The sequence below is a fragment of the Pseudorca crassidens genome, chromosome 15, assembly GCF_039906515.1.
Source record: "Pseudorca crassidens isolate mPseCra1 chromosome 15, mPseCra1.hap1, whole genome shotgun sequence".
NCBI classification, from domain to species: Eukaryota; Metazoa; Chordata; class Mammalia; order Artiodactyla; family Delphinidae; genus Pseudorca; species Pseudorca crassidens.
Window position 1 is genome coordinate 49,540,700 of NC_090310.1, and position 20,351 is coordinate 49,561,050.

The 20,351-nt window shown below is 38.7% G+C and overlaps 1 long non-coding RNA gene across 1 annotated transcript in view; it reads left to right on the forward strand.

The window, feature by feature from the left end:
- Positions 1–20,351, forward strand: part of LOC137207522 (uncharacterized) — a 180,737-nt gene that overhangs the window by 92,129 nt on the left and 68,257 nt on the right. The window contains exon 3 of the long non-coding RNA XR_010935136.1: positions 3,938–4,086. This is a non-coding gene — a long non-coding RNA (uncharacterized lncRNA). The remainder of the gene's footprint in view (positions 1–3,937; positions 4,087–20,351) is intronic.

A 20,351-nucleotide genomic window follows, 5' to 3' on the forward strand; every position in this document is an offset into this window, starting at 1 on the left:
ATCATTTGTCAACATCATTTAGCATTCTTCTGTCAATCAATAGAGAATGTTTCAACATAAGTTAGTGATTTTAACTACCTTTGTGTCAATTTTAAAATGAGTGACGTGAATTAAGCCTGGCAGATATCTTTCTTCTCTCAGTTTACTTTCACTGCATATCATTTACATGGATCTATATAAATTTTCTATCTGCCTGACTTTTCTTTCAACTAGAAATAATTTTGTTACCTTTTGAGTTGTCATTTAAATACCACTTCAAGTATTTTTACAAGGACTTTGCAATATCACAGGAAAAGTGTTGGTCTTTTAATTCCATAATGCCTTTGACATTCATCCAGGAAGAGGAAGTGATCTAAGGAAAGTACAGATGAAGCATGCATAGTTTTTAGAGCTCATGAAAGGTATGGATGAAATAAAGTTATCTCCAGGTATTTATCATGCTGGCCATCCATTCTTTCAACATAGTTTTTGAGCACTAATGTTGAACTAAGTTAATAAAGACACAGTGGGCTTTATGCAAAATACTCATTTCATCAGTTCTAAGCCAACTCCTCTATGACCCTTTACTCGCTTTAACTAGCTTTCAAAATAACCCTATTCCTCTGTGGACTCTTTTAATGAAAGAGACCCTTTTTACCTTATTTCAATGTTCGAGAGACTCATATGTATTACATGCTCCAAAATATATATTGAATTGTGTTGAGGGCTACCTAAGCTAATTAATATCTTTTGTCCCTTAAAAACTGAATTCAGTAATAAAACTACAATAGAATTATAGCTATTTCATCCTAAGTGCCTTTTAAAGTCAAATTTTTCATTCTCTGAGACCCAAAGAATGCATATATTTCCCTGGAAAATGGGGCAACTCTACAAATTCATGACAACTCCTTCAAACAAAAGGATAAAAGTGGATCAATTTAGCCAGACAATAAAAATTAAGTTACTTCTATTTTGACTAAAGAAAACATCTTCTTTTATGGAAGAATTTCAAAACTGCAAATTACAATTTAAAATGATAGCTGAAGGGCATAATCTACAGGAAGGCAATTTTTGTAAGATATATTAAACTTGAACTTTTATATTATATTTGATGAGATGTAAAATCATAGCATTTTAAAACCCAAAGAAGGGGCCTTGGAGAGCTCCCACTGAAAAGCAAATCACAAGAAAGAACTCTTCTATGTGTAAAATGCAAATTTGCCTTTGAAAGACGGAGCAGCATTTCCCCAGAGGTCCATGTGCAGAGTGATTTTCAAATAAAGACACCAATAATAAAAAACATTTTGTTCTCTTAATATCTGGTTAAAAAACCCCACACACTATAAACCAAAAAACAGGCATCCATCACCTAATGTGACTCTGCTAAGGATACTGCACGTTGCCATGGCACCACTGCAGGCTTGCTAGCTGGCCTGTCCACCTGGGAGAAACCTTGCATTGCATCCTCCACACCCACACGGTCTTAGGAGTCTCGACACTTTGTTATGCTTTGTTTTTTTCCTAATTTTCCATCCTGACACTAAATAAATAATCCCTGGGCTTTGAGATATAGCAGAACTAGCAAAAGGTTTGAAATCAAACATAGCCAGGCTTGGAATCAACCCCCACTCTGTTTACTAAGTAAGTGGTCTTGGTCAGCCACTTCATCGCTCTCATTTTCAGTTGAATAGTGAGACTAATGATGCCTGCTCACGGCATTGTAGGAGTTAGAGACAGTGCATCTAATCTAGATACTGTTTCTAGTACCCAGTGGGCACATTTATCATTATTCAGTTTGTACGTGGAATTGACCAATTTGTCATCCAGCTGTAGTTTCTCAGTTTCAGTCTGGATTGAGTTGTGACCTCAGTCATTTAGTTTACACCCTGTGTGGATCCAAACTGGTTTGGATCAAGTCAAGTGAAAAATAGCACTAGACATGTTCACCTTTATTCTAATTCAGAATCAGTGAAAGCCATGATATCACATGCTGTCACAAGCCATGATGTCCATTTACCAAAATAGTGGCACACACACACACACACACACACACACACACACACACACACACAGAGTTTCTTTGAGCAGCTTTTTGAGCAACTTTAAGACCTCTCGCCTAAATGCACAAGAGTCATGATGAATATTACGAGCAACTAGGTGCACAAGCGTTACTGAAAACTACTCTGTGTCAGGCACTTTACAAGATGTCTGGGTAGCAACCATGAACCAGATGTTCACAGTCATGGACTTCATGGTATCATAGAGAAAACAGAAATTTAAAAATACTTACAAACCCCTTTCCAGCAGATTTTTTTTTACTACTCTTAATTCCCATGAAAATTTAACAATCAATTTCCTCAGAACCCAGTTCTCAATTATGAGGCACTAGCTATTTCCTGCTAAAGTAATAAGGCTCCAAGACCACACATTTGTATTAGTACGTAGTGCTCTATTGCCAAAAAATAGTTCAATATCTGGACTGAAGATTTCTGAGCAAAGGAGGAAAAGTGAATAGGAATAGAAATTGGTGTCACCTGGTCTGGTCGACCCAGGTTAAATGTATGTAGTAAATAATCCACCACAAAATGTGTTCTCATCCTTCCTATTGATTTATTTACCTTTAGTGATAGAGAATGAATGAGCCCAGCCATAGCTATTATGTATCTTACACACTTGGTCGCCCAGGCTGGGTCTATTAGCAGGAATACACTGGTCCATCTGTACAATGAAAGTCTGGATTTTAAAAATTCAGGTTTGAAAAGGGATCGGGTGTGTGGTTATGAGAGGTGGGAGATAGGAGAGGCGGAATCAGGCAGGTGGTCAAAGGGTACAGACTTCTAGTTATACGTAAGTACTAGTAATGTACAGCAAGATGACTATAGGTAACGTTGCTGTATGATTTATAGGGAAGTTGTTAAGAGAGTAGATTCTAAGAGCTCTCATCACAAGGAGAATTTTTTTTCTTTTTACAATATATGGAAATCAAATCAGCATGCTGTGAACCTTAAACTTATACAGAGTGTATGTCAATTATGTCTCCATAAAACTGGAAAAAGTCAGGTTTGAATTGGTCATATTTCTTTGCAATAGTCTTTGGCAGTATTTACAAAGCTAAATAGGCCTGTATTCTCTGATTACATGCATGAATTTTACATCTACTTGGGGATAGTTGTTGAAATTTTCCACTGATCACTTTGAAGCACAAGTTTTAAACCTTAATTTTGAAAAATAAATCAGATATGCAAAAAATTAGAATGAATAGTATAATGAATCCCATATACCTATTATTCTGAATCATTTTTTTAAAAAATTGGTTGCATTTGATTCATGTGTCCAATTTTTCTTTTATTTACTTTTTCATAATGTAATTTATTTTTAATGTGGATAGCTTTATTTTCTACCTAACAGTCTAGTAATTTGACAAAGACAGATGACCATCAAATACATTTATGCTGCATTAACGTAATGAATTGAACAGAAACGCATACTATGTTTACCAGATAATATGTATGAGAATTCTTGTGGCACCACTATCTTAATAGCCCCAAACTGAAAACAACCCAACTGCTCATCAATAAATAGCAGAGTGGCCAATCAGTCATGGCATAATTCATGCAATGGCTTGTGACATAGCAGTGACAATGAATAATGTGCAACTCTACACAACATCCTGCCTGAATCTCATGAACATACTGTTCAGTGAAAGAAGCCAGATAGAAAAGTGTACCCTGTATGACTCTCCTTCTTCCTAAGCAGGCTGGACTAATATACAGTGTTAGAAACCAGGATACTAGTAACCCTCGAGGGTAATGACTGAGAGGGAACCCAGGAAATTTCCGGCCTCCTGATGATGTTCTACTTCTTGATGTGTGTGCTGGTTTTATAGGTGTGCTCACTGAGTAAAAATTAATTTATGATTAATTATTAACTAATTAATTATGGTTTGTGCACTTTTCAGGGTATGTGTCATACGTCTTTAAAAACTCCCGCCTCAGAATTGGGTCTCTCTCATAACAAGTGGAAGTGGGGAAAACTGGTCAAAAAATCTATGAGAAGATAAGCAAGTTCATTTTGATCACTGTACCTAAAAAGATCTAAGAAGCAAAGGTGAGTCTGACCGCTATCTTTCAATATCCGCACCTTCTTTTTACCCCTTAGTTTTCAATGTTTCCTTTTGGACATAATTGAATCCAGTGACTGATGCCAGTAATTGCATCAGCACTTGCTTGAATGTGGTCCTTTTATTGTCCTCGTTTAATTGTTGGTGTGCCCCACGCCAGTGAAATGGACAATGCAGTATTTTGGCTAAAAGCCTCCCAGGTTATGAGTAAACAGGCTGCTCAGACAGGACATTGCAGTGACACAGCTCACTGGATTGTCCGGTTGGAATAGAAAGCCAAAGCTGAATGAATGACTTTGTTCTTCTCCAGAGAAGACCATTGTTCTCATGTAGGCATCTATTTATTCACCAGTCAGTCACAGAGCCACGACCCTACTCCAGGCCCCGTATTTCAATGTTGGGGACGGGAAAACAGCCACATGCAATCCCCGTCCTCATGGGACTGATGATTTAGCCAGGGGGTTAATGCATTTAACAAATATCTTAAATGATGGGCTATACCATAAGAGTGAATTATACAAAGGGCCTTGAAATAGAGAAAAATAAGTAACGGATCCTTTCTGGGGATCAAAGGGGACTTTGTTGAGAGGGCAACAATTGCACTTGATTACAAAGAATAAGGTGGAGCTTTGGAAGAGGAAAAAGAGGAAAGGGGAGTCCAGTGCGAGGCAACAGACTCTGTGAAATCATCGCTGTTAACGTGTACCTATGTGCCATGCTTGGGGGGAGTGGGGGAGAGGGGAGCTTAGGACAGCAAGGCTGTCCGGGCGGGATTACAGATGCATAGAAGATGCTGTTGGTGTCCCACCGAGACCCCTTTGCCTGGCCAGTGTGTTCTTCCTTTAGCTGCTGTGAGTGTTGGTTAATCTCTGCCACTTCTCCAGTCTCCCCATTCTGTAGGAGCCACCTCATCCAGAAATGCCTGAGAGGTTACAACCTCACCAGGGAAACCTGCAGCCAGTAGCGATCTGGGGGTGTAAGAGCCTGCTCCTTGCTTCATGACGAGGCAGCTCTGCGGTGCTGTTCATGCCTCAGAGCTCTTGTGGGATGGGGTGAGCCGAGACTCCAGCCCAGGCCACATTCTCGCTTGGCCCCTCGAACCCGTCCTTTCCTGCTTCCCTTACCTCCCTTCCTCTGAGGACACACCTTACCAAAGGACGGGCACAACAGTCCCTGACTCTGCTTTTAGGGAGTCTCACCTAATACTTCAATTTTGATTCTGTAAATAATAGGGACCCACTGAGCATTTTCAGGCAGTGGATAGACCCAATCAGAACTGGGTTTTGTAAAGTTAACACTGTCATCACTTTGACTGCAACTTGGAGAATAATTTCTCCTGTTTTTCTTTAGTGTATACTGCTTTTAAGCACTGTTCTGATATAACTTCTTGATACCCAGTGTGTGTGTGTGTGATTCTGTTTCTGTGAGGAAAATGTGATTATGTGATTGCGTCTGGGAACATGGAAAGGGCGTTTTCTCTTCTGTGTGTTTATTATTTTATTGTAATTGTGCTCCAGAATTTTCCCCTTTATTTAATTGTTTTCTGATAATGGTTTTATCAGTAGTACAGTTTTATTCTGTAGCAGTAATTCTCATTTCCGTGTACTTTGTTTGAAAAACATTCTTATCCTATAGTTCATTATTTCACAATATTATTAGAATTTGAACTTTAATAATTGAATCACGGGTGAGAGAGGTGATGAGCTCTCATTGGTGACCTTCTAGGGACCACTTGAATAATGTTATAGGGTTTCTTTCTTTTTCTTCCCTCCCTCTCTCCCTCTCTCCCTCTCTCTTTCTCTCTCTCCCTCTTTCTCTCTTTCTTTCTTGCTTTCTTTCTTTCTTCTTGGATAATTCAACATGTTAAATGTATAACAATTAGGTTTCTGTCTTAGAATAATTGCCTTTTAAATTCTGTTTTATAAAAACTCACTCTTGCTAATTAGTTGACCTTTATAAATAAAATATGCATGTTTTATTTAACAGGTGCTGGGGTGATGTAGGTGTTTGCTGTAGAGTGTCACTGGAAATACAATCGCCTTTCCAGAACTGTAATTCTAGTCTTGATTCTTGCTATGTGAGGAAAAGAAATTTATGTATCTATACAATTTCTTCTCAGTCACAGGGGAAAGGAATAAACCTTTTTAAAAATTTATTTAATTAATTTATTTATTTTTGGCTGAGTTGGGTCTTTGTTGCTGCACGAGGGCTTTCTCTAGTTGCGGCGAGCAGGTGCTACTCTGTTGTAATGCACAGGCTTCTCATTGCAGTGGCTTCTCTTGTTGCAGAGCACAGGCTCTAGGCACGCGGGCTTCAGTAGTTGTGGCACGTGGGCTCAGTGGTTGTGGCTTACGGGCTCTAGAGCGCAGGCTCAGTAGTTGTGGCGCACAGGCTTCGTTGCTCCACGGCATGTGGTATCTTCCCAGACCAGGGCTTAAACCAGCGTCCCCTGCATTGGCAGGCGGATTCCTAACCACTGCGCCACCAGGGAAGCCCTAAACCTTTTTTAAAGATATTAAATTTTTTTAAAGATATTAAATACATTAGAAAGACATTGAAAACTTCAAATGAAGAATTACTCTTATTAAAAATAAAGATGTTATGCTCTCCTTTTATCTTTACCTGAGGAAATTCTTTTTAATCTGCAAAGCTAACTCACAATATCACTACCTCTATGAGAAGGGGACTGAGGACCATAATATTCATTCCTGTTTTTCTAATCCAGAAGCCAACTCTTCCTCTGAACTCCTGTAATATTTAGTTCTGGCCTTCTTTAACTGCCTTTGAATGCTCTCTTGGATTATAAATACATAAATTTCAGTTAGCTATTACTGCATAATAAACTCCCCCAAACTCAGTGGCTTAAAATAATAAAAATGTATTATTGATCATAAGACTATGGGTCAGCTGGGCTATCCTTCGGGTCTCCTGTGGGCTCACAGCTGTGTTTATGGTCAGCTGTAGACTGGGAGGTGGCCCTGCTCTTTGTTGCTGGGTCCTCATGCTTGGGGCTCAGCAGCCTTGAGGTGGTCCAGGGTAGCTTTGGCTGGGACAGGTGGGCTGGAACTGGCACATGGGCCCTCCTGCTGCATTTATTAGTGAAAGTAGCTCTCGAGGCAGCCCGGGTGCGAGGAGCCAGAAACTGGCTCTGCTTCTTGATGGAAGGTGTCACAGAACCACGTTACAAAGAATGTGGTTCAGAGGGGAGTGAAGCACTGAGGGCTTTCTGTAGTGAATATATCACATATACACATGTTTGTGTACGTGTCTTATCTCTCTCAGTCTAAAATCTTCTTGAAGGTAAGGGAATATTTTTTCTTCTTGTATTCCAGCATTAACAGTGCTGTTCAGAATGAACCTCTGTTGGTTTTAAGATCACAGCATCTCTCCCTCTTTTCAACTGATAATAGCTCTATTTTTGTCCTTTGTTATCCCTATCCAGTGTGATCCTAGTGGGTTTCTGGGTTTCTCAATTGGGTGTCCTAACCCAAGAGCTAGTCGAGGGATCAGAATGAAACTAAGGCTGAAACAATGAGAGTCTTTGAGAAATTTGATCTGGAAGACCCATTTAAGGAGAGAATGTGGTTGAAGCTGAGCTCCTCGCCTTCTCGAAGCCTGGTTCTTCCTTCAAATTTGAAGCCTCCCGGTAAATATCCTTTATCTTTGGTAAAACATCTGTCATAGGGACCTTACACACTGCCAACTCTCAAAAGTTTGTTGAATGACTGAATGAAGGCAAGAGTCCTTTGATCACCAACTATCTTTATCATATAAGAGTATTTAGCATAAGCTCTCCTAGGGCATGGACACCTTTGGTTTGGTCTGCCCTACAGTCTTTTCTCCAAGAACTGCCCCCCTCACATGCTTAATGAGGAACCAGCAAGTTACTGCAAGGGCACCTTAACTTGGGACCAAAGGATATTTGGTTGGGATAGCCAGCAAGTCCCTCAAATTTGTGAATGGGGATCCAAGACAGTCAGACAATCTAAAAACATAATATGTTAAATTGACAAGCTGTGAAGCATCTTTCCAGCTAAACAGAGATTTTTTCTGTGAGTGTATGAATTTGGGCAAGTCACTGGACCTCTCTAAGCTTCAATTTCCTCATCTCTAAAATAGACCACAATAGGTTGTCCAAGGCGGTTTAAAATATTACATGTGATCCTGAGTGTGAAGAACCTTCTATAGTTCTTTGTAGTGTGAAGTTTAATTTCCTCTTATTCTCCCGTGTGGCTCTCCTTTCATAAAATATCTGATTTGGGGGTTCCTGAATTCCTTTTACCACAGATCGCACACAAAACTCCTATTATGTGCCACGTACTTTGTTAAGGTCCTTATTTAGTAGGAATAATACTGAATTCTTGTATACCACTAGATGAAGTGATTTGCATATATTGACTGATTCAGTTCTCATAGCAATATCCTGGATGGATACTTTTATCATTTTACAGGAGAGGAAACCAACCCAAGACCCTGGCCTTTGATTCAGTTTCTTCCATCTCCTTCATCTTCAGTCCTTTGCCCAGTACTTTCTTAGTTTTGTGCCCTTTGGCTCAGAGCAAAAATGCTGATATTTCTGTGGCCCCCAGGGGTAAAAAGATGAAGCTGCTCACAACTGGGGTTGACTGGGCTTTGGTGCTCTGCTTGGCTCACATCCCACCTAACACCCCCTTGTGGCTTAGAGTATAAAAATTTCAATTGTCTATTTGCAAAGGTACACAGTTTGGGGTGATTTTAGAATGATTTTTTTAACAATAAAGTTTGGGGGAGAAAAATAGTTTTCTGAAAAAGACTCTCAGGTAACCAGAACACACAGCCTTCCAAATTGTCCTTAGAAAATGGACAGAGGCAAAGTACAAAGCTGCTCTCTAGTGTTACGGTATTTTATAAATTAAGGCTGATTCTACTTGTTAAGTGACTCTTATTGCTGTCAACATGTTCCACTGTGTCATTTTCTAATGTAATGATCAAACGCCTAGGTTTCTAGATTAGCAATAAAGATAAAATTGTTTTAGAATCCATCCCCCCACTTCCTCACCTACTTTTTCTTTTCTTTGCCAAGAGTCAGGATTCTCCTAAGAAGACAAAATGTCTTTTTTTTAATTTTTATTTTATATTGGAATATAGTTGATTAACAATGTTGTTATAGTTCAGGTGTACAGCAAAGTGATTCAGTTATACATATACATGTATCTATTCTTTTTCAAAATCTTTTTCCATTTAGGTTGTTACATAATATTGAGCAGAGTTCCCTGTGCTATACAGTAGGTCCTTGTTGGTTATCCATTTTAAATATAGCAGTGTGTACATGTCAATCCCAAACTCCCTATCTATGTCTTCCCCCAACTCTTCCCCTCTGGTAAACCATAAGTTGGTTCTCTAAGTCTGTGAGTCTGTTTCTGTTTTCTAAATAAGTTCATTTCTATCATTTCTTTTTAGATTCTGCATGTAAGCGATATCATACGATATTTTGGCACATGAAAAAATGTCCAACATCGCTAATTGTTAGAGAACTGCAAATCAAAACTACAGTGAGATATCACCTCACACCAGTCAAAATGACTATCATCAAGAAATCCACAAACAATAAATGCTGGAGAGGGTGTGTAGAGAAGGAAACCTTCCTACACTGTTGGTGGGAATGTAAATTGGTACAGCCACTATGGAGAACAGTATGGAGGTTCCTTAAAAAACTAAAAATAGAGCTACCATATGATCCAGAAATCCCACTCCTGGGCATATATCCAGAGAAAAACATGGTCCGAAAGGGTACATGTACCCCAATGTTCATTGCAGCAGTGTTTACAGTAGCCAAGACAAGAAAGCAATCTAAATGTCCATTGACAGAGGAATGGATAAAGATGTGGTACATATATGCAATGGAATAATACTCAGCCATAAGAAGGATGAAATAATGCTATTTGCAGCAATATGGATGGATCTAGAGATTGTCATACTGAGTGGAGTAAGTCAGACAAAATGTTTTGATATGCAGATTCCGGAACTAAAGTGTTCTGCCCAGCATTTGTGGGGAGAACACTTTTCCAGCATTTTTTATTCATAGTGCCTGTGAAAAAGAAACATGCTCACAGCCTCATTACTGAAGAAAAGGGTTGTGTTTTTAAATATGTGAATAATTAGCTCTACAAGGAAATTCTAATGGGAGGGAACAGCAATAGATCTCTATGTGATCAGAAGCACCTCTAGCAAACCATTCACTGAACAAGGGAGGAGGGAATACGGCTGTTGGTAAATATTCAGAATTGACACAAAGCTACAAGGAGGGACGATCAGAAACTTTCTCAGAAGACCTACTATGTGATAGTCACTATGCTCCCCTAAATTTCACAATAAACTTGAGTGGTGTTTATTATGACCCCCATGTCAGAGATGCTGTTGGTTCCCTTGCTTCAAGGCGGGACCAACTCTGGTGTAGTTCCAGCACCAGAACTGCCCATGGTATCAGACTGAAGCTTGACTTCAGCTGAAACCCCAGCCTTTCTTAGCTCCTTTCCCTGCCCTCTCCTGCTTTCCCCACTCCCTTTCTCCTGAGAGCACTCTCAATAAACCACTTACACAGAATTCTCCATCTCAGCCTCTGCTTCTTGGGAACCTGACTCAAGATGCTCCACTTTATTGATGGAATAAGGGAATCTCAGAGAGGTTAGAAACTGGATGAGCATTACCCAGCTCATATATGGAAGAACTGGGATTCAAATCTCAGCTTTTCTAACTTTACCAAGCTATTTCTTAATCCCATTTTAATGCAGAGTCAGTAGCTGAGATACTTAAAATACTCTTCTGTCTCTCTGCACTTTGGTACCAACACCATGCTGGTGACCATTTGCTGGTGACCATGGATCAAGTCTTAAGCCTACATAGCTGGTTCCAGGTTGTCAATATCTCTACTTGGATGTCCAGGACGTCTCAAACTTAACGTATCAAGCACTGAATACCCTATTTCCCCCCAAAGCTGTCCTTTTTGTAGCTCATTCCAACTCAGTGGATGGCGACTCCATCCTTCTGGTTGTCCGGACCAGAATCCTTGGACGCACCCTTGATTGCTGTTGTTCTCTCACACCCTCCTTCCAATCAATCAGAGAATCAGTCTTGTTTTATCTACATTCAAAAAGTAGTCAGAGGGCTTCCCTGGTGGCGCAGTGGTTGAGGGTCTGCCTGCCGATGCAGGGGACACGGGTTCGTGCCCTGGTCCGGGAAGATCCCACATGCCGCGGAGCTGCTGGGCCCATGAGCCATGGCCGCTGAGCCTGCGCGTCCGGAGCCTGTGCTCCGCAGCAGGAGAGGCCACAACAGTGAGAGGCCCGCGTACCGCAAAAAAACAAACAAAAAAGTAGTCAGAATACTACCAATTTTGCTCAACCTGCACCATTACCACCATGATCTGAGCTGCTGTTATCTCTTGTCTGGGTTGGTGCCAAGCCTGTTAACTGGCCTTGCCCCAGTCTTGCCTCCATACAGCTAATTAGATCCCTCTGCTGGCTCTCATTTCCTTCAGAGTAAAAGGCAAGGCTTCAATAGGTCTACGAGACCCTGTGTCATGTGCTGCACCCCACCTCCTGTTACCTCTCTGATCTCTCTCCTACTCCTCTCTTCCCTCTCTCAATCCTCCCCTGGCACACTGGCCATGTTCCTCGAATGCACTAGCCATGCTTCTGTGATAGGGCCTTTGCACTGGCTGTTCCTTCTGCTTGGGACACTATTTCCCAAGATGTTTTACATGGCTCCCTCTCTCACCTTCTTGGAGTTTTTGCTCAAGTATCACCTTTTTATTTAAAGTTGCACCCCAACCCTAATAACAATCAATATCCTATATCTTACTTTTATTTAAAAAAAAATTGTCACACTTACCTTCTTCCAATATACAATGATAATGATTATTAATTAATTAATTGATTTATGTTTTCTTCTCCTTCTCTCCCCATTAGAATGTAGCCACTTGAGGGGAGAGATCTTTGTTTTTGATCACAGATGTATCCCATGTGCCTAGTAGCACTCAGTAAATACACACTGAGTGAACAAATGAATGAATAAATGAATGAAACTTAGAAAATCAGTTACTTATGAAATTTCAAATGAAACATTTCAGATTGTCTATTTTAAGATGAGTTAATCATCAGCTGTTTCTTTTTTTTCTTCTACATTAGCATTTTCCACTCTGTCAAAGGACACATTAGCCATCCTATATCAAATGGGGATACTTCTTGGGTTCATGGGGTGCTACAAAATCCATATTCCCACAGGATTAAAATGTTAATAGTCTGTTTACACTTTGCTTGCTCATAAGTTTAATCCCCAGTTGCCAAGGAAGGAATTATAACAAACCTCTTCAAATCTCATAAGAAGACATGTAAGTATATGTACTCATAAAAAAGGACTGGAGAGAAACATCTCAAAATACTACTCTGTTCTCTCCAAGAGGCAGGACTCTGGGGAACTGATATCCATGTCCTGTGCACACCTCTTCTGAGGGTTTCTACAGGCTCTGGAACACTTTGGGTCTGGTTGAACAAAAGTTTCAGTCCCTTTCTCATGTCCTCCCTCAAACTGTAAAATTAGGGTGCTGCACCCAAACTTTAATATTCTTTCATCTTAAAGAAGGAAGTAACAACCCAAATATTTAAAAAATATCCCTTTCTGTATACTCATTATCCTTCAGTTATATGTATATTTTTCAACCACTTATATAGCTTTGAAGTTTGGTCTTTTATACATTTCCAAAAGGCCATGTTTTACAAGTGACACAATTGTCTTTTCTGTTTTTTTTTTTAAACAACTTTATTGGAGTATAATATCTTTACAATGGTGTGTTAGTTTCTGCTTTATAACAAAGTGAATCAGTTATACATATACATATGTTCCCATATCTCTTCCCTCTTCCATCTCCCTCCCTCCCACCCTCCCTATCCCACCCCTCTAGGTGGTCACAAAGCACCAAGCTGATCTCCCTGTGCTATGCGGCTTCTTCCCACTAGCTATCTATTTTACATTTGGTAGTGTATATATGTCCATGCCACTCTCTCACTTTGTCCCAGCTTACCCTTCCCCCTCCTCATATCCTCAAGTCCATTCTCTGGTAGGTCTTCATCTTTATTCCCATCTTGCCCCTAGGTTCTTCTGACCATTTTTTTTTCTTTTTTCTTTTAGATTCCATATATATGTGTTAGCATATGGTATTTGTTTTTCTCTTTCTGACTTACTTCACTCTGTATGACAATCTCTAGGTCCATCCACCTCACTACAAATAACTCAGTTTCGTTCCTTTTTATGGCTGAGTAATATCACATTGTATATACGTGCCACATCTTCTTTATCCATTCATCTGTTGATAGACACTTAGGTTGCTTCCATGTCCTGGCTATTGTAAATAGAGCTGCAATGAACATTTTGCTACATGACTCTCTTTGAATTATGGTTTTCTCAGGGTATATGCCCAGTAGTGGGATTGCTGTGTCGTATGGTAGTTCTATTTTTAGTTTTTTAAGGAAACTCTATACTGTTCTCCATAGTGGCTGTGTTAATTTACATTCCCACCAACAGTGCAAGAGGGTTCCCTTTTCTCCACACCCTCTCCAGCATTTACACAATTGTTCTTTTGGATGGTACAAGCTCTGATCTGACTACTGTTGGAGGGTTATAAAGTCTTGGTATCCTCAACACTCTGTGACAAATTGTGAGTGCCCTCTTGGTGATCAACAGTGATGACTGTCCCCATGAAGATGAAATTACCATCTACTGCAAGTACGGTATTGAATCTGTAGCTTAATGTGTTCCTGGCTCCTCAGGCGATCAGTATTTGCCCCCAAATAGCTTTGTGGAAAATAAGTGATCATTGACAGTTAGAGGTCATGCCCCATAAATATTAAAAGTTCTGGGCCGCAGGCATGTTTCAAAGTAGAGCCTGGAACTGCTCAGTTATTGGTAGCATCTTTCAAACTGCCAACAGCAGGCCTTTCAAACTAATCAAAATTTAAGACAAATAAGGTAGTTTCCTTTTTGACATCACTTTTTGTGGATGCAGGATTTTGCAAATTCAGAGCCTTCCAAATATATCCCATAGGAACACAATGTGGGTGACCTTGAAAATATTGCTCACCTTGCCGTTTAAGGAGAGAGGATCCCTCCACTTCCCCACCCGCAGTACTCTGAGAAAATAACCAATGGCTTCAGCAAGAAATAATGTTAACTAGACAGGGTTAATTACAGAAGGGGTAGAGAGCATTCACTATAATTGTTAATAATGAAGGTTTTGAGAAGAGAGATGTACGTATTCTGAAGTGGCTTGCAGATCAAAACCTGTCTGGATTTTTGTGTTTTGTTGAAAGGAAAACATAAACTGTGAGGACCAATTATGTTGAGCTACATTTAGAAACAATCAACTTGAAAAGAGAAGTTTATTCCTTGTATGTGACCTGGAATTCTTCCCATCTGAAAACAGGTGCAGAGAAGGCTCCATCTCGTGAGATGCATAAACATAATACATTTCTTGAGGGCATTTTTTTCCCCCTCAGATACTTGTTTTTGTTCAAGATTGTTCCATTGTCAATTAAATGCTAACTTCACTTCCATTCTTTGCTGCAAGGAAGTGCTTATTCATTAACTGGAAAGAAAAGGAAAGAACCCACAGCTGCCCAAGGGGTTAAACTAAACACTTTCTGTTTTCAACATCATCTGCCAAAAATAATGCATGACATTATAAGAAGAAAAAGATAAATATACTTGGGGATTTGAGAAAAATCAATTCATTTTATCATTGCATTATTTTTATGAGAAAAAAAAAGCCAAAGAACTGTTTGCATTATGTGTGCAAATCACAACCACACATATTAAAATACAGAGGCTTTTTTTTTTTGCGGTACGCGGGCCTCTCACTGTTGTGGCCTCTCCCGTTGCGGAGCACAGGCTCTGGACGCACAGGCTCAGTGGCCATAGCTCACGGGCCCAGCTGCTCCGTGGCATGTGGGGTCTTCCCGGACCGGGGAGTGAACCCGTGTCCCCTGCATCGGCAGGCGGACTCTCAACCACTGCGCCACCAGGGAAGCCCCAAAAGGCTTTTTTTATCTCAGTTCCTGAGTTCTGCTTTAGCCAAAAGTTAGTTTCTCCTCAAAGATGTGTAAAGATCCTTGGGTTTCTAGAAAACTCTTTAGTGAATGTGTCACTACCCTTAACAGGATTCTGATGGTTCTCTAAAAGTTATGACTACTTCCCTAAATTACTATTTGTACTTTTGTAAGAACATAGTTTATTCATTAAAAAGATGTGCTTTCAAATTCTTGATCAACAACTTCCTTCTTTTTTTGTAACTTAAGGAACAAAGGGAAAACAGTTTTGAAATTTATTAAAATATAGATTTTTTTAGTATATATTGGAGCTATGGCTACTTAATATTGATTACATTCATTTATTAAGGATATTGATTGCATTACTTTTGTATTAATTAATTGATGCTGATAGTGTACAGGATTCTACCACAAAATAAAAATTAAAACTTGTGAAAGTCACTCATTATGATTAATTTGTCAGCAGGTTGTTCAATGCTAGGAGAGTATTTCACTTCAAAAAAATTGCTAATTCTATCTTCTTCCTCAACTGTTTCAGTGGCAAGGAATTATTCCTTACAGTTCAACTTGATTTTTTCTCTTCTTTGGTCCTTAGAACATGGAATTGATCTGGTCACAACATCTGCAGGATAACACTAATAAAATTGTTCCTAGGACAGAAATTGATTAGTCTTTTATTTGCCTTCTTCCATGACTCTTTAAAAACTTCTTCACTTTTCATAGAATGCTGTATCCCAGTGTTGCCATTATTTCCAAATTCTTCTCATCCTCCAGTTCTAGCTTAAAGCCACTTTCCCCCAGCAGCATCTCTCAGCCATCCAGTCCTTCCCCCCACGCCAAAGTGATTTTGCTCACCTTCATTGTTATAACTCAGAACTTAAAAAATGTTTTTTGCGTACCTCTAATTTTCTCCCATAATTTTTGGCTGTATTTCATTATACGTATGCTTTTAATATATTGCATACTTTTGGAAGGCAGAGCACATGTTTCATGCATTTTTGTATTCTCCATTCCATTCAGCAAAGTTCATTGTGTAAAGGAAGCCCTCTATTCACGTGATGCTTTTATTTTATGTATACCAACACACTGGGGGTAAGGGCAGGTTAAATGTCAAGTTTTTCAGTGAAGATGGTAATATTTAATATAGCCTTCATATTCTGTATTTCTCAGGTTAAGGAAGAGAGACACGAAAGTTATGGTGACATAAAGAAAGTTCAGGATACACAGAGGAAAAAAAGGAAACTCCTCAGTGCTGTAAATATCAATCATGTTTTTTTTGTTTGAAATTTCCTACTCCATAGTAACAGGAAAAGGACTAGAACCCAGAGTCCTTTAGAGATAGCATCATTTCCTGGTAAATATGAAAATGTACTCTCAACTTCTTTGGAATGGCTTTTAATGAATAATGAATGCCCTTGAAAGGATATGCTGCAGCTTGTCTTAAGCAAAGCTAAAACATAAATAAAAACAAATGCATTGTATTCCCTCTGTACCTCTGTTTTTTTTTGTTTTTGTTTTTGTTTTTGTCCTTATATTAGGAGAAAGGGAGATATGGAATGTCGGGAATTGTTTGTAAAATTAGCGCACATTCCTCCCATTAACATGGAAAATATCTGACCCACGGTTGCCCCATTCTGTTCACTGCTGTGGATACACTATGGATAAAAGTATCTGTTCTTCCACAGCCTCCTGGCTGCAGGGGACAAAACTCTGGGTAAGCAAAGTTGGATGGTTTTCAAAACTGTCATCCTTAGTATATTTACGGACACAAAGAGACTGTCATTAAATTTAGTCAGTGACCCTGAGCTTGGAATAATCTCAAACTGGCATTCTCAGCCAGGGGTGAGGGCGTGGGATGAAAGTCTAAGGAGCAATTAGGGGCAAATAACAAAATTAGATTCCGACGCATGGGGTGAGAGGTGAGTGGAAGAGAATTGAAATGCTGATTGGGTGATGTCAGGTAATTCAGATCTCACTAAAGAATGCTTTCTTCTTTGCTGAGCAGTACTACAGTTACTCAGCAGGGTCAGCTGCTGGCAACATTATTATAATGAGCCCTTCTGGAACTTGGGCGTCCACAAAAAATCACCTGAGGATCCTGTCAAATGCAGATCTGAGGTGACAGGTCTGGGCTGGGGCCTGAGATTCCATATTTTTTCTCTTTTGTTTTTCAAATTGCTGAGTTCTTTCTTCTTTAAATTCTATTTATTTATTTATTTTAAAACACAACATGATTATATTTTAATACACAACCCAAATACAAAACACCATGGTAAATTGATGGCAATAAAATATGGTATTTCATTTGTATTGCATGACAAATGGTTAATATCCTTAGTCATAAATGATTTCTTAGAAACCAGTAACAGACATTGGTATACCAAGGGAACTGACAAAAAAAAAGAAGAAAATGAAATAACACAAGTGACTGGTAAGGATTAAGGATATATGAAGATGACTGAGCTGAACAATAACAGAAGAAAAGCAGTTTCTTTGTAATATATTACCAAAGATTAAAAATCTAACACTTGTACAGTTTTAGGAACAGACCCACATAAACATGGGGGAGCAAGATTAGTGAGGTCCCATCTATATAGTAGGGGAAAATCTAGTTTGTACTCAAGCTATAAATTTTGGATATCTTTAGTCCTAGAAGTTCCAATTCATTGGAATTATTTCAACAAATTAGTTGGATAAATTTACAATTTATATATAAACCAAGTTTACTGCATATTTTTCTTTTTTTTAAATTGAAGAATAGTGGAGTTACAATATTATATTAGTTTCAGGTGTACAACACAGTAATTTGATATTTTTATAGACTATACTCCATACACAGTTATTATAAAATATTGGGTATATTCCCTGTGCTGTACATTACATCCTTGTAACTTATTTATTTTATACCTAGTACTTTGTACCACTCAGACCTCTTTAGCTACTTGCCCGTCCCCTCACCCCTCTCCCCTCTGGTAACCACTAGTTTATCTGAGATTCCACATTTTAACTGGCTCTCAGGTGATGCTGATGCTACTGGTCCTCAAAACACTCTGATCAGAATAACAAAGGTCTACATTTGCACTATCTAATACAGCATTTGATGGCTACATGTAGATATTGAACACTGAATTGAGATGTGCTGTAAGTGTAAAATACACTCCAGATATTTTTTTAATTGAAATACAATTTAAATACCACAAAACTACCCCATTTAAAGTATACAGTTCAGCAGTTTTCAGTATACTCACATGGTTGTATAACCATCACCACTGCCTAACTCCAGAACATTTTCATCACCACAAAAAGAAACTCAGTATACTTTAGCTATCATCCCCCTCCTATTCCCGCTTCCTCCCAGACACTGGCAACCTACTTTTTAGGTTTTCTTTTTAAAGCAAGAAAGAATCTACTTCCTTTCTTTATGGATTTGCCTATTCTGGATACTTCGTATAAATGGAATCACACAATAGGTGACATTTTGAATCTGGCTCCTTTCTTGTAGACCACTGTGTTCAAGGTTCATCCATGTTGTAGCAAGTATTCGCACTTCATTATTTTTAATGGCTAAATAATATTCCATCATGAGGATACACCACATTTCATGCATCCATTCATTTGTTGATGGACATTTGGATTGTGCCCATTTTTTGGCAATTATGAATAATGCTGCCATGAACATTTTATACAAGTTCTTGCATGAATATATGTTTTCAATTCTCTTGAGTATACACCTAGGAATGGAATTGTTGGGTCACATGGCAACTCTGTTTCAATTTTTACAGAATTGTCAAAATTGCTTTTCAAAGTGGCTGGACCATTTTTACATTCCTTCCAGCAATTCATGAAGTTTACAATTTCTCTACATCCTTGCTAACACTTGAACCAATATTAAAGTATAATTAGTAACTAAAGTCTATACTTCATTCAGATTTCCTTGGTTTTGGCCTAATGCTTTTTTGTTGTTGTTCCAGGATCCCATTCAGGATACCACATTACGTTTGGTTGCCATATCTCTTCAGGCTTCTCTTGACTATGACAGTTTCTCAAAATTTCCTTGTTTTTGATGACCTTGGCAGTTTGAGGAGTATTGGTCACCTATGTTGTAAGATGCCCTTCTATTGGGATTTGTCTAATAATCTTATGATAATGAGGCTGGAGTTTTGGGTTTTGGGAAGAAAGATTGTAGGTAAAGATCATCACATCAAGGGTGCATACTATCAACAAGGTTTATCACTGTTGATGTTGACCTTGGTCAATTGGCTGAAGCAGTGTTTTTCATGGTAAAGTTATTCCTTTAAAAAAATTATGTTCATAAGGACTCATGGATATTTATTTATACTTTGGGTTATAATCCAACACTATTTTATTTTGTTTGGATCAAATTATTGCAGGTTTGACCATTGAGAACACTTCTAGTTTGACATACTCCAATCATTGTGAGGTTTGTTGTTGTTTTGAGCACTTTATCTTCTGTCACTACAAGATGTCTAGGCTCATCTTGTATATTTCCTTTCTTAGTTGTAGAATCAGCCACTTCTAGGACCCCTGAATCCTTTTATTGGATAATGTTATTCCAAAACAAGATTTAGGCATTAGGTTATTTGAGATCTTTCTTGTTTCTTAATGTAGGCATTTATTGCTCTGAACTTCCCTCTTGGAACAGCTTTTGCTGCATCCCATAAGTTTGATATATTATATTTCCATTTTTATTTCTCTCTAGATATTTTTATTTCTCTTTTGATTTATTCCATTGGTTGTTCAGCAATATGTTGCTTAATCTCCACCTGTTTGTGAATTTTCCAGTTTTATTCTTATAATTGATTCCTAGCTTCATATTATTGTGGTCATAAAAGGTGCTTGATAATATTTCAGTCTTCTTAAATTTGTTGAGACTTGTTTTGTGACCCAACATACGATCTATCCTTGAGAATACTCTATGTGAGCTTGAGAAGAATGTGTATTCTGTTGTTTTTGGATGGACCATTCTGTAAATGTCTGTTAAGTCCATCTGGTCTAACATGAAGTTTAAGTCTAATGACTCTTCATTGATTTTCTGTCTGGATGATCTATCCATTGATGAAAGTAGGAAATTGAAGTCCCCAACTATTATTGTATTGCTGTCTATTTCTCCCTTTAGGTCTGTTAATATTTGCTTTGTATATTTAGGTGCTCCT